Source organism: Pleurodeles waltl, chromosome 9, assembly GCF_031143425.1.
Source record: "Pleurodeles waltl isolate 20211129_DDA chromosome 9, aPleWal1.hap1.20221129, whole genome shotgun sequence".
NCBI classification, from domain to species: Eukaryota; Metazoa; Chordata; class Amphibia; order Caudata; family Salamandridae; genus Pleurodeles; species Pleurodeles waltl.
Genome location: NC_090448.1, coordinates 1,050,441,158 through 1,050,456,985, shown reverse-complemented (window position 1 = coordinate 1,050,456,985; position 15,828 = coordinate 1,050,441,158). Strand labels below are relative to the sequence as shown.

The window sequence follows — 15,828 nt, the reverse complement described above, 5'->3', positions numbered from 1 at the left end:
CCCTATGATTATCAGCCCTTTTGGGTCCACAACTTTCTTTAGCACCTTCTCTACCAGCCAAAGTGTGAAACATGGTAAAGGTAATTATATAACTTGCTAGCTTACTTATCCGGGATGGTATCCACAAATGGCATTGCCTGTATGTAGAAGATATATTAATGCATTTACAGCACAAAATAGTTACTCTTATTTTTTCCCAGTCAAACAAGGGAAACAATATGTAACACTTATGTGGTCATTATGAACATTGCGGTAAACACCGCCCCGCCGGTGGTGGTGGTAACTACCGCCAACATGCTGGTGGTCCGGATTGGCAAATAATGAAGCCAATGAGAAACAAGTAGCGGTCCATCCACATACCCCATCTTTGTAGTCCCGACGAGGACAGAGGAGGCCTCCCACAGGCCAGAAGAAATGTCCTATCCACCCACCAAATAATGAAACACAAGACTGCCATCAGTTAAGTGGCGTGACCACCGCCAAACAGAAGCCTTGCGGAAACGAACAATATAAAAGGACATACTCACCGGAGGCACACACAACACGCCGACGCAGACATGGAGAGAGAGTTGGAAATAATGCCAGTGCTGCTCCTTGCCATATACCTCCAGGACCGTGACCGCCGACGAAGACGACAACAGTAAGTACCGCAACCTAGTACACATGGGAAGAAAGGGCACAGTTACACACCCACTCCACCCACCCTGCAACGCACCCCCAACCACTCCCACACACCAAGCCAAACATATCATAACAAAATGTACTTACCAGATGCAAGCCAACAAAGACCTGCACCAAAGTACGCACATCACCCCTCCATAGTGAAACTCTGTACAACATCACCGTATTGTGCCAACAGCACTACTGGGCACTGAAACTTTATGTACAAAGACATTACGTCATGTCCAAATAAGGCCATTGGACAGCCCATTACAAATAGCCTGAAGGGCCAAAACAGGCCGAATTTGAATCCCACATGTGAAAAGGTTACTCCACTTGAAAGGGGCATCAATGGGGCAGCCAGGCACCTCAGGTAACAGGGGCAGGGGTTGGCGGGGGTGGGGACTTATATCTGGAAGCGGGGGGCTTGAGCTTAGGTTTGGGAGGTGGAAGGGGTTTGAGCTTGCCCTTGGAAGGAGGGGGAGTGGGCTTGGACCGGGGAGTGGCAGAGGGACCTGGGGCAACACAGGGCTTCCTCCTCCCTGGAGAAGGGGCACAGTAATGGGAAGGGCGGACTTGGACGTGGAAGGTTTGGACTGGGCAAGGAGATGGGCACATTTAGGGACGAGACGGGGTGGGCCAGTGGGTTCGAACAGGTCAATACGGAGATGAAAAGCTTCTTGGGAGCAGTTGGAGAAGATTTGGAGGCCGGTCTGGGAGTGGAGGTTGAGTGAGTGCTTGTATCAGGTGTAGATGTGCCGGACATGGATGCAGGTGCCTGTAAAATATGCTGATTTGTGGTTGAGTGTTTTGGGAGGAGGGGGGGTGGACACTGTGGGACAAGTCAGGGTGCTAGTGTACTTGGATGTTGTCTGGGTGTCTGCAGGTCTGGTGAGTGTGCTACAAGTGTCTGACAATGTAGTTGTGGTGAGTGCAGGTGTGGTGTCTGAGGTGCATGTCTGGATGTCAGATATTGTGATGACTGCATGAATAGGGGCAGCAGCTGTGACTGAGGGTGCAGTGCATGTGGGTGTGCATGGTGAGGTGACGGACAGGGAGGCGGGGGAGGTTGACACACTGGGAGAAGTGGATGTTGTTGCGTGTGCTTTGGTATGCTGGGTGTGTGCCTGCCTGTGGTGGGAAGTGTGGTTCTTGTGTTTGTCTGTGTGCTTCTTGTGTGTTGATCTGTGTGCGTCGCTGTCTGTACGTGTGCTTGGGATGGGTGAAGGAAGGGGGTGCTGGAAGGGGTAGAGGTGGTGGGAGGGGGGACGGAAAGACGAGGGACACTGGCTGCCATGAAAGAGGAGGCCAGTCCTGACAAGATCTCTGTAGGCCAGACATGGCTTTGTGAATGCCTTCCAGGTATGCATCGCATTGCTGCATCTGGGATGCTAGCCCCTGGATGGCATTCACAATGGTTGTCTACCCTACAGAGATGGTTCTCAGGAGCTCAATAGACTCCTCCATGAGGGCAGCAGGGCTGACTGGGGCAGGGGATGAGATGCCTGGGGCGGAGGAGGTGCCCACCCTCCTGGGTGTGCGGGCCCGTGCAACTGGGTGGGGAGCAACTGGGAGGGCGATGATGGCATGGGGGTGGCGGAAGATGGCATAGAATGGCCGTGCCCAGTAGGGTCCGCCACCACCAGGGAGCTCCCATCGGAGAAGGTATTAGAGTCACTACCTCTAGTGGTAGTTGCCTCCCCCGTGGTATTCCCCTCACCCTCCAACCCACTGGTCCCCTTGGTGTCGCTTGACTCTGCCTCCTTGGAACCATCGGCTGCTGCATCCCCACTCGCCAGTGCCACTGCTCCCTTGCCAGATGATGCTGATGTACACAAAGGACACAAGAGCACAGGGGTGGAGTGACAAAACAAGGGAGAACTTTGTCAAAAACTGAATATATGTACATCTCTGGCCCACACACACTCCAATCCAGGTTACACACCTACACGCAGCACCTACAACATACGTCATGACTGTGCCCCTGACTAGTGGCCATTACCCCAGAATACACCACATAACCCACATAAAGCACAGACCTGATACACTGTGTGGAGTACACCCATGAGAGACCATGCCCAGCCAATGGACTTACAAGTCCATGAGGCCACAAAGCATACCAGATGACAAAAAGGGGACCCCCCATGTGCCTATTGAGACTGCCCAAACTAGTCCTCACACCATTCCAGGGACTTTGACGGGGTAGGACTGCAGGAATACACCTGTCCAAGTGCCTGGCACTAGAATGCCTACATACCACAGCACCAACATACATACATCTCAGCAGTATCATAACATTGTAGGTACTCAGCCCATTGTGGCTGGGCAGTCACTCATCGAACCCACATGCATACAGGCATCTGCCACAATCACACACATCTAAGGATGACAGATGCCAACTCACCTGCTCCTTTGGTCACCCATACAACTTGGCATATAGGGGTAGGACCCCGTCCACCAGCTTCTTCAGCTCCTCCGCGTTGAAGTCCGGGGCCCTTTCCCCTGTGACCCGTGCCATCTCGGGGACCAGAGTCAGAACACAGCAGCACACGCAGTGGAGTACTAGCCTGTACGGGAATCAGGAGTCAATGCGAAATGGCGTAGGTACTGCAGCGGTGTGCTCCGTCGCCACCGCCGGCGATCATGATTGGCCCAGGTTCCCCATTGACAACCATGTAATCCAATGATCGGGTGCACGGCGGAAAACACCGCCTTCTGCCATGGCGACTAACGCCAGCGGAATTAAGTCACTTCCACTGACTCATACCTGGATCACAGGAAGCTGCCATTTTGCTACCACCCCGTCACAATAGCCTGGCCATGGGCTTCATCCTGGGCCTCAAAATCTCCGACTTTAGTCGCTTGCTGACATGAGTCTAGGATCCTCACATGTACCCATCTTTGGAATTGTGTCCACACTGGGATGCCATTATGACAGAGTTAACTCAGCACACATATGCCTGGTGGTGTACTTCATACTTTGCGTCTGTGTGTGTTACCTACGTGTCACACTTACAAAGATACAGTGTATGTTTACACTCAATATGTGTTCTTTCCTCCCCCATAGGTACAGACCCATGTGGTGAGGGAGGGCCGCATCTATTTACAGACCTCTGGTTGATTTGGAAACTATGGAGGAACGTCACATCATTGTCACCGACAGACTCAATAGAGCTACTGTCCATGACCTCTGTGCATTAATGGATCCTGTACTGAAACCGGCTAATCAGAATTAGCATGCTATCCCTACAATTGTGCAAGTGCTATCTGTACTCCAGTTTTTGGCTACAGGCTCATTTCAGGTGACAGTGGGCATGGGTGCAGGGGTCTCACAGCCAATGTTCAGCCTCGTCTTGTCAAACTTCCTGGATGCATTTGTCCAACACCTGCAAACATATGTCCAGTTTCCCCAAAGGGCTGAACTTCCTGCCATCAAATCTGCATTTTATGCCTCTGCTAACATACCCCATGTAATTGGTGCCATTGATGGAACCCACAGAGCTCTCATACCCCAAGAGTGAATGAACAGGTGTACAGGAATCGGAAGAACTATCACTCCATGAATATACAATTGGTGTGTACAGCTGACCAGTACATATCACGTGTCAATGCCAGGTTCCCAGGCTCAGTCCATTATTCCTCTTTCCTGAGAAACAGCAGTGTACCACACTTGATGGAACAACTACAAGGGGACAGAGGATGGCTCGTAGTGGAGTGTGTATTACACTGGATCTGTACATAGCTGACAGCCAGGCTATGTGCATGTAAAGTCAGTTTCTTAAGGTCCTGTTTCGCCCACTTTTGCAGGTGATTCTGGCTACCCCAACTTGCAATGGCTCCTGACACCCGTGAGGAATCCCAGAACAGATGCAGAGAGGAATTATAATGAGGCCCATGGACATACTAGGAGGGTGATTGAGCACACTATAGGTCTCCTGAAGGCTAGATTTTGTTGCCTCCATCTCTTTGGGGGACCCCTGTGCTATGTCCCTGACAAGGTGTGTAAGATAGTGGTAGCCTCCTGCATGCTGCACAACTTGGCTGTCTGGAAAGCTATCCCCCTTCTGAAAGAGGAGGGTGCTGTCCAACCAGCTCATCAACCTCAGAGAGTGGATGAGAGTGATAGTGAGGAAGAAGAGAGGGAAGATATCAACTCCAGGAACCAGCTGATCCGCCTATACTTCCAGTGACTATAAGGTACTGTTCAATGATGCTGATATCTTCACTCCATAGTTTCAGTTTGACTCATGTAATTGGTAATGTGGTGTCTATAGTCAGTGACACTGTTAACTGATGACTGAAGTGGCATGTGCTAGGTAACCCAATATTCTGTACAATGTGACATTCTTCAGACACTACAGTGTGTTGGATCCCCTCCTGAAATAAAGGCATGATTATGAAATTGACTGGCTAATGCACACACACTCACAATTGATATCTCATATTGACGAGAGACATACGATTTGAGTGCATAGGTGTATTTATTAAATGACAAAATAAACATATTTTGTGGGACAGTGATAGGGAGGGGGCACATGGTGCAAATCCATACTCGGGTACATATGCTCAGCTGTTGGTAGAACTGGGTTTTGGTCCATGTGGCCATCGGTAGATGGTGTGATGGCAGCGGCATGTCAACAAGGGAGCACAGTGACACACAAGGGAAACAGTTCAGGGCAGAGTCTTCCTAACGGTGGTCTTGGTCTTGGCTGGTGTTTCAGTGGCATGTCTGGGGCTGAGAGCACGTTTGCGTGGCTGGAGCTGGGTTGCAGGGGTCAGGGTGCTGGTTTCCTGTGTGTCCTCTGGCAGTGCCACCAGTCCAGTAGCTGCTGCAGATGTAGAGGGCAGTGCAGTGTCCTGGCTAGTGGTGGGGGCTAGCAGGTGGGTGGAGGACTCAGGTTGGCTGTTGTACTGGTGCTGCAGCACCTCTGCAATGGAGGCCATGGTGGCATTAAGCTGTTTCCATTGCTCCATGGCCTCCTGGTGGTATGCTACCTGCAGCCTTTGATTCAGCCCCAACGTGGCCAGGATCTGGCCCATCCTTTCCTGGGTATGGTGGTATGCTCCTAGGACCTCAGATATCTCCTCCTGGGCTGCTGCATCCATCCTTTGGCCACCCCCCTGGGCCACTGATGTCCTCCCACTGGCTCTAGCCCCCCGTACCTGGGTCCCGTGCACAGGTCTGGCAGTCCCACTTGCACTGGGCCCTTCATCATCCTTCCTGTTGGTGGATGGAGACTTTGGCCTCTGTACATGCGGGCTGCCAGTCCATGGCCAGGAGACACTGGTGTGGGGTCGTTTGGCCGGAGCTGATGATGGTGGCTGGGTGGTAGGGCTGTCAGTGGTATCCTGGGTGGGGCTGCAGGAGGGTGACAGTCCAGGACTGTGTGATGGGCCAGGGTGTTCCTCAATTTCCATACATCCCTCTGCACTCCCCTGAGTGGGGCCTCTGTCTTCATGTGGGGCGCTGGCACTCCTTGGCGTTTCTGTCCGGGTGGCATGGGTGGTGGTGCCTGTGGGTGGAGGAATGGACATGTGGGTGTAAGGTACTTTTTTGGCAATTGATGCAAAGCTCTGCCCTATTTTGTGTTTATATTCCCCTGTCGTGGCATGCAAGGTCCCTTCGTGTACATTTCTTTTCATTTTATGTGGGGGGTGGAGGTGCATTGTGGGTGCTGTAGTGCCACTGGGAATCCATGCAGGGGTAGGTGACTGTGCACGGGGCAGGATGGAGGTCTGTTTGTGGGATAGTGGGCATGCAGACTAATTGGATGTGGGTGTTGTGGACTGACTGGGGATGGTGTCCTAGTGAGAGTGAGAGGGGCGGGTGATACATGCATTATAGGTGGGGTGAATGTTTAGGTATAGTGGTTGACTTACCTGAGTCCAGTCCTCCAGTGAGGCCCTCCGGGTGCAGGATAGCCAGGACCTTCTCCTCCCAGTCGGTGTATTCGGGGGATGTAGGTGGGGTACCGCCACCAGTCTTTTGCACAACAATATTGTGCCTGGATGCCATTGACCGAACCTTCCCACGCAGGTCATTCCATCTCTTCCGGATGTCCTCTCTTTTGCGTGGATGGTTTCCCACTGTATTGACCTTGTTGACTATTGTCTGCCATAGCTCCATCTTCCTGGCCACAGGTGTCTGCTGCACCTGTGCCCCAAATAGTTGTGGCTGGACCCCGAGTATTTCGTCCACCATGGTCCTTAGCTCCCTATCTGTGAAGCAGGAGTGCTTAGGGGGTGCAATGGATTGTGTTGTGGGTGTATTGGTGAGGGTGCTGTTGTGTGGTTGTGTGTGTGGCTTATAAAGGTGTTTGGGGTTTGTATGTGTTTTGGTGGTGTATTAATGCGTGTGACTTGTGTTATGTTGTGTTCAGTTTATGCATGTTGTGGTGTCAATCTCAGTCGTGCTATTGGCGATGCAAAGGATTGTGGAGTATGTGTGTGGCTGTTTTATAGTGTTGTGGATGTGTGTCAGGTGTGTGGGTTTCAAAGTTGCCAATGTGTGCATTTGATGTTGGTGGGTCCCATTGCTGGCCGTGGCGGTCTGTACCGCCAATGGTCGTTTGGCATCCACTATCCACCATGCTTATTTGTGCTTCATTATTTGGTGGGTGGAGGATTTGTCTGCATGGCGGTGGCGGGGTGGGGTCTAATGCCTTTCCACCATAGTAGGCCCTGGCAGTGGGTGGAGGTTGCAGGATTTTTGGAGGTTTGACTTTTTGGCATCATAATTTGGCAGTGTCCAGTCTACCGCCACTGGCGGTCTTCTGTTCACCGTTGCCACGGCGGTCGGCGGTGATTACCGCCAAGTTCATATTGAGGGCCTTAGTATGGCAGCTGGGGCACACTGCACATATGTTGATACATTTTACACCACAATGTATGCTCCCCTGTTACTGCTCGTAAGCTCATATATACAAAATGTAATAGCAAACATATAAATACATGTAGCATACACATAGATAAGTGAGTTGCACTGCAAGCCAAAGTGATAGCATTCTTCTCTCACACATGTTTATTCTCACCCGATCCTATAATTATTAGGCCTTCTACTATTAGGGAGGTTGCATCCCCCTGTAGTATGACACTACAGGTCCAGGAAAGACAATGTTAAGTCTATGAAGGTTCAACATGATCAGCTTAGGCTAATAAAAATGAACAGAAATGCTTGTTCACCATAATTTCAGTTTGTGCCACTCACATTCTAGGGTGCCAAGCTGCGAAAACACCCCCGTTTTTGTTCCAAGTTTCTGCTGCTGTTAACTCTGTTTGATATCAGGTGTGGGCAGGAAGCAGAGGAATTGCCCCACTCCTTGCCTGGCACAGTTGTCACACCGTCACCTTAAAACATAATGCTTTTATCAAAGCATCATTCCATTAGCAGAGTAGCAAAATAAATCATTGGGACAACCAGTGGCAGCTGGTGATTGCAAAAAGTGGTGGGACTTACGTCAATAGATGGGACTGTACCATGCGACTGACTGATTCTCCTAAGGATGGTTTGTGGGGTCTACCCCTTGGAATTTTTCTTAAAGAAATGAAGAAAAATAATGAACTTTACTGCTGACTCAATTGACCAAAGACCACAGTTGTAATAGATATTTCTGAAAGAACCTCACTAAATATTTGAAATAATTTCGGGTTAACAAAATTAGCATGACCCTTCTGAGGAAAGCTCCAACCTGGCAAGAGGTCTTTTCAGATCATCAGAAATTCTGCTTGCAGATGCGTCCATTTTCCGTAAGCCAAACTGCAGTCATTGTGAGCTGCTTCTCATCAGATACCACTTGAAAACCAATTTTACTCAATGCACACCAGCAAAAAAAAAATAACCATTGTTGACACGTCTTCAGTGTATATCCAACAATATATTATGTTTAGCTTAGAGCACTGTTTGGTTTTCTCTCCTCACAATTCATGGCATTTTTGAGGCCCTATTTAAAATCTGAGAACTAAACAATTTGAAGGCGTATTTTGTTTTCTCTGGTTTATAAGTGTGTGCCTATGTTTGTGCCTGTGCAGTTGCGCTCTGCCTTTTTCCTGTCCGTGTGTACCCATCTTTCTGTTTCAGAGCAGGCAGTGTGAATGTGTCTAGTTGCCTGTGTGTGTGCATCTACTGTATTTGTGTGCATCTCTTTTCTTGTGCCTGCTTGCAATTTTGTGTTTTTGTCTGGCGGTGTATATTCTCTACTTTTGTTATATTTTTGTTTAGGATATCGCTTTCATAGCTAATATTGGCACGTAAACAGTGCTCTGTGAGACTGTGAGATCACCATATTCTAAATTAAAGATAAAGCACTATACAGTTACTCAGTTCAAGTAAACATTCCCACTCAAGTTGATGGGAAAAGGAATGAGGAATTTTATGATGTCATACAAGTTTGGATGTACTCATATTAACCCAAGAGGATGAAATGTTATTTAACCGGATTTTACCTGTACAGTGGAGTCAAACACAGATCCTTTCAGTGAACACATTCCCTAGCGAGATGGGGAAGGGAAAGAAAAATAAATACTTGAGCAGGTGGGAAATTGTTTTTGACTGACGCTCACACTCCTAAAGCCTGAGCTGAAGAGTGAAACGTCCACGGCTAATCTGTACAGCTCTGTCGAAAAGAGGAGGAGACTGGGAAGCGGCATCACTGGGGATCTGCGGCAGCATGAGGGCTGCATGTACATAAGCCCTGTTTAAGCTACAGTGCAGCATCAAACACTCACCAAGACGTGCATTGCAGCTACTGAATGTGCATGACGGCTTTTCTCTTTGTCTCCTAGCAAACAAGCCAGGAATGAGCTCTGCTTAAAATGTATAACTTTATTTATGATAAAAGTCTCTTAAGTAAAGAGGCCACAAAGGATATGGGTGGAGCCCCAACACTCTTGAGCACCAGCCACTGCTGGTGACAACTCAATAATTGAGTTCCAGATCAGAAGAAATGTTAAAGGGGTTTGTTACAAAATCTCAAGAATCAAACATTGCAGAAAATATCTCATCTAGACTCAAATGAAAAGTTATACAGAGTAGTCAAAATCAGAAAACTTCTAAGCCCCAAATGAGCAGCAAATCATAAAGAAATTGAGCAGCACCCTCTAGTAAGAAATTTTAAAATTCTCTTGCACCCCCAGGATTAATGGATTTCTTATACACAATTCTTCCATAACAGATTAGGAAAAACGTAGTCTCATTGTGGCTTTACCACAAGTAACAAGTTTTCAACAAATCAGAGAAATCAACCCCACTATTAAGTTCATAAATGCTATCCAATTTTAAGAAAACGTTTGAGCAGCTTCTTGCATCATTGCTGCTGGGAGATGTTCTAACTAATACGAAAGAATAGTAACAATGATCTATGAATAAAACTAGGCTCAGCCACTGAACCACAGTGGAAAGATCGTGAAATTATTACAGTTGCGAACACTAGAAAGTTAATTCAGAGCACACAAACACAGGAAAAATTCCATGACATTAACTACGCAGGAGAACGGTATGGGAGGGGGAAGAGCAGACGTGAATAACAGTTGCATCAGAACAGCATTCATGTTATCCAATATGAAGTTTCTATGAAACGTGGCATAACTAAACTACATAGTTAAGCACACTTCTGTACTTCATATTAAACTTGTTTCAACTGTAAAGATGTGAATTCAGCATTTGCATTTTGGATCGTAATAAAAATCCTTATTCAGCATCATTATTTTTTTACAAAAATATAAATCCATAAAAGCACTACTACAGTTTCTCCGTATGATTATTTTGGAATCACTAAAACACATTAATATAACTTTATTAATTAGGAAATAATTTGGCCGGCATCACGCTATTTGTTTTCCTGAAATTCTCTTCTGCCTTCTTCACTTTGTTGTAGACACAATTCTTTATTTGATCCATCTCAAGCTCTGTAGTCCTCTTTCTTTTCATTGAATCAAATGTACCTTTAGTTCCACATTTCTTAATCTTATAATAAGAAAATGTCAACAAAAGAAACAAAACAATTGCACAAACCATTATGATCATAACAGGGTTTAAGATCAACCTCACTGTACTCTCTCCCATATTATCTAACCATTCACCAACCTTGATAAAGCCCTTTCCTAACTCACTAAAGCATACATCTACAGATTCCCATTAACCAGGCTCTTCAAAAGACTGGGGACATTCAAAATGTTGGTTAAGTAAAATATATATACATATATAAAAGAATTTATAACCCTACTATTATCAGAGACATAAGTACAACAGTTTGCTGTTATTATCTTACAAACTCTGTGTTACGTCACCAGGAGAATATCTAATACTAATCTATTCTGCGTAACCATAGCCCTAATAGCAATTATTTCTGCATTTACCTGCTTTAAAGCTCCTACTGTGTTGACTGCAAGCATATCAACTAAAGTAGAGAGGCCCCTCATTTTTGCCACATGTATAGAAGAAATCATAGCACCCAACAAAGCAAAAACTGTTTTCCCAAAACTTTATTTCACTAATTTCTGATCCACTGCATTATCCACTTATTCACATGATAAATTCTATGAAACACCAAAGCAAAATAACAAGATCTATCCCAATTATGCTTTAACTAAAATAAGCTGCCTTTCCACACACATAATAAATCTCTCTCAGAATTGGCCCTCTATTTAATGTATAATTCACACTCACTTATTAACTTCTTTGACACACACTTTCTCCTACATATTCAGCCTTCCAATTTTTAGCATTCCTTCTACACAGAGTACATAGCTCACACTTTTCTTCCTCCTCCAACTTCAATCTAGGACGAATATCTGATAATCTAAATTTGTTCTCTTTCTTTAGCCATCGCATTACAACCTTTCCTTCTGTCTAGCCTCTCAAAACCTTCACTACTCATTATATTTCATTAATAAACCCATTTTCTTTGTTGCTCAACCCTCACACATACTCCTGTTTAGTAGTTTTAGTTTCATTCTTACACTTGTGAAAATGTTTTAAAAAAATTACCATACTTAACATCTGGATTATCCTCTTTCATGAGAAGATCCTCTAAAAACACATTAAAATTTGTTAGATAGGGAGAAAGAAAATCATTGTTATTAAATACAGCTCTTTCCTGTACAGGAAAGAGCATATTACCTTGGAAGGTGTATGAAAGCAATCACTAATTTTCATAATGTAGAATTCATTTCTAACAGTAGTTTATTTGACATTTTCTAAAGCATACCCCACCAGAGATAGTAAGCACACCAACTAAAATGAATAATATTATTAACATAATCACTAACTCTACATTATGCAGCATTCGCTGTACTGTATCTTCCAACTGAGACCAAAAAAAATAACCTATTGGGTAACTCAAAAATTCAAAGGCTACACAATTTTCTTTAAAACAATAATAAACTTCTTTTCTTTAAATTTCTGTAAAACAATAAACAAAAATTAAATAAAAAAGAATCTCCTTCTTTAAGGTTTTCAGTAGTTCATTTTCAGTCTTTGGTCTTTAGATCTCTTATCGTTTCAACACTGCAGTCTTATCCCTTAACTCTATCTTAACAGTCTCTTTATTATTTCAAGGTGGTGTTTCCTCTGTCTCTGCTACACTCTGAGATTCAGTTTCACATTTGGACTGGCAATGATTCACTAAATTGTAACTATCTAATTCTGGTTCTTTTTCTGACACTGTAGTAAATATACCCATTCAGGAGAAGCATATTTTCTTTTTAGTACTCTTCTCACTGATCTTTCAAAAACAGGTGATTCACTCTCACTAGTTTCAGAGTCTATTTGTCTCTGAGGTATTTATCATTGTAATAGTGTTTTCTTTTGCAAGTTCTTTTCCTTAGAATATCATCTTCAGCTTTCCTTTTTTCACCAAGAGTCTTTGTTAAAGTTTTTTTACTCTCTGAAGAGCTTAAACATGCACTTGAGCTTTGATCAACTTTATCTGCATGATTCACTGCAAACATTCTTCATCTGGGGGTTCTAGTAACTAAGATTTTCAACTGCAAATTCTGATTGTTTTGATCACAGGCTCTGTCTTCTTGCTGTCACTCATGGTTTCGATTTTTTTTTTACATGGTAACAAGCTTCCCTTTGATCTCTGCTTTGAAACTGGACTTTAAGCTTTTTCAGGTCCTTTATCAGAGCTTTCACTAACCTGAAACTTCACAACTTTATTGTTGTTATTGCCTTCTTCTCTAGTTCAAAATAGCCACCGCCTTCTGGATCCACGCTGTGTAGTCCAGCTTGGGTTTAAACTTCACCTCTTACTTGACTTTGTAGCTGATTCAGTGGTTGTCTCTACCACTTCTTCCGTAGCTAGCACTATTTCCATATGAATAGCGTTGATCCATTGCAGCAGCACACTTTACCATAGTGGTGGACATCAGTATTACCTGGAAGGATCCACGCCACCTCTCCTCAAGACGGTTTTACCTGCATGGTCTGGAACACTATCTAGTCTCCTGGTTTGAGGTTTTGACAGGCAGTGCCCTTTATTGCTTCTGTTGCCATATTCACCTGATGAGAGACAGATTTTACCTTATCAGCCAGACCTTTACAGTAATTTAGCATGATGTCATCAGTTATTGAAGCTAATGCAGCTGAATGAGTGTATGCAAGTCTCATTGCCCTTTCCAGGATCACCACATGGAGTAATAAACCAATCAGGTTTATTGCCATGTGCATAAGAAGGCAGGAGTGCTTATCATGCTCATCAGAACATGAGGATGTGCTTGGGGATACTTTAAACCAGTTGAAGCACAAACTTTGGCCAATTTGTTTTTGAGAGTACCATTAGCCCTCTTTCTCACACCTGAAGATTGAAGGTGATAACTACAATAGAATATATATTTTATCTGAAATGCTGTGCAGATGATTTCCAAAACCTCTTTTGTAAAATGAGAACCAGTATTCTGTCTCAACAGAAGTTGGAAGGCTAAACCTAGGCACTAACTCCCTCATCAAAAGTGTAGTAATTGTCAGGCTATCTGAACTCCGGGTGGGGTAGGCCTCTACCCATTTAAAAAACAAACAAAAAATGACTAAGATATACTTTAAATTCTTGTGTGGTGGTATCTCAATAAAGTCTGATTGAAGTCTTGTAAATGGGACCTCATATTTGCCAGTATGATTCATCACTTTAAATTCCTCCTTCCTTGATTATTTCTCTGCTTCACCAAACCCTGAACACAAACCTCCTCAGCTACATTGCTGGATCCTGTATTTCCCAGTACTTTTCAAATATGTTCAGTATACTATCGCTGTCTGTGTGCATCTGATTATGCAAGTATGTGGCAATTCTCAGTATTAGCACACAGCTCTTGGTAATTTTTCTTGTACCCCAATTTCTCCCATTACTTCTCCTCATCACCTGAGAATTCATCCTGCAGGTCTCTCAACTCACTGAAAGAAGTCTGAATTGAATTAATAAATAAACAATTGACATTTTCTGCATTCTGTATAGTGCTTATTCTAGATTCATCCTCCTCCTTTTCTTGCACAACTGTCTCAACATATAATGCACGGTACTTTGACATTTGGTCCACATATCTATTTCCAAGTATAACTCATGCCTCATGGGCAATACACTGGAGCACCACCATTTGCTTTGGCTGTTGTACTGCATTCAACAAATCGAGCATGTAAACACTATTTTGATAGGAGCTCCAGAGAACATCATAAAGCCTCTTTGGGACCACTGTGAATATGCAAATCATTATTTTAAAATTGTACTACGTGCATTATAAGACAAGCTACCTCAAAATGTGCTGAGAGATTTAGGGCCAGATGTATCAAAGGGGTTTTCCCATTCTGTGTCAATGGGAAAATGTGTTCGTACATACGGCCCTTAGTGTTTAATATAAAGCAGTTTCAATATATATAATTTTACTAAATTGCAAAGGTATTTGCATAGGAAATAATACACAATCCTAAATGTAAGGTAATGTAATCGGTTGTAAATGCACTAGTTTACGTTATGAAACTTTAGTTAGTTAATGCAATCACTGCTAGGGTTGCCACCTTTCCCGTGGAAAAATACAAATTTAAGATTTTCCAAAGGCCTGGACATTATATATAGGAGTATTTATAAACTGTCCTTATTAATTTTTAACATCACTTTTCAGCTTTTGTTCACTCTATCAGTCCTGGATTATCAATGCAGCTTCAGAATGCATGTTAAAGTGCTTTCTTCTCATATTTAACTTTTTAAGTATACACTGAAGAGGAAAACAATACTTACTTTAGGTTATTTTGCTAATATTTGTACTAGCTGGGGTTGTTAAAATACTGGTAATTCCGTAAAAAAACAGGCAGATGGCTGAGCTAATCACTGTAGATGGTGTGTGTAACTAAAGAGAAACAAGACTGAATCCTAATTGATGGAGTGAGGAATAGTGACTTGTGTACTTATAGTGCATACCAGAGGTTGAAGTGCATTAAAAAAGTGTGGGACCTTTGATCCCGAGTGCAATGGAGGTGGGTTTAATGATCATGGGGCCAGGGTCAAAGGTGTGGCTAGACAGAACAAAATATGCTGTAACTATTTTGTTGATATTTCACCATCAGAAAACTGCACATTAAGTACCTCACACTTTAAATTAACAAATAAATGCAAGTTAAACTAATCAGTAGAAAATGCACTGTTTTACGAATGAAATCTCTATTGGCTAATGCGATCACTGCAGATGTCTGTGCTAGGTGGTGAAAGTCTGTGACAAAATGCACTGTGAAAACTTGTATTACACACAGCATAAGATAGACCTCCACAAAATGCACAAAAACATTTAGATTTACAATAAAGTGCTTCCAAAACATATTCCAGTAGTACAAAGACTGTACCTAGTGCAAACATTTTTTATAACTGCCCATTAAAAGTATCCCCTCCGCAGCTCAGCTGTAACATCCATACAGTACCTCTCAAAGAGAAAACATCCGTAGCATCACAAAACTTCAAGTGAACTCCATCATTTAATCCAATAGTGGCTTTCAAGCTACCTTTTCATCTGCATATTAACCAAGTTGACACATTTACATTTCTTTCAGACAGGCAAGGTTGCTGGTTTCTTGTTTAGCTGGCAGAGGAGGAATTAACCTTTACCGGACGGTTGTCTCTTCACAAAATGTCGGGGAACAGTTCTTATACATTGTAAGTGTAGGCATGTCGTGCCCCACAGATATCACCTGCT

At 44.1% G+C, this 15,828-nt stretch overlaps 1 protein-coding gene across 1 annotated transcript in view; it reads left to right on the top strand.

Moving 5' to 3' along the window:
* Positions 1 to 15,828, top strand: part of ABHD12B (abhydrolase domain containing 12B) — a 328,971-nt gene that overhangs the window by 103,375 nt on the left and 209,768 nt on the right. The window lies entirely within an intron of this gene.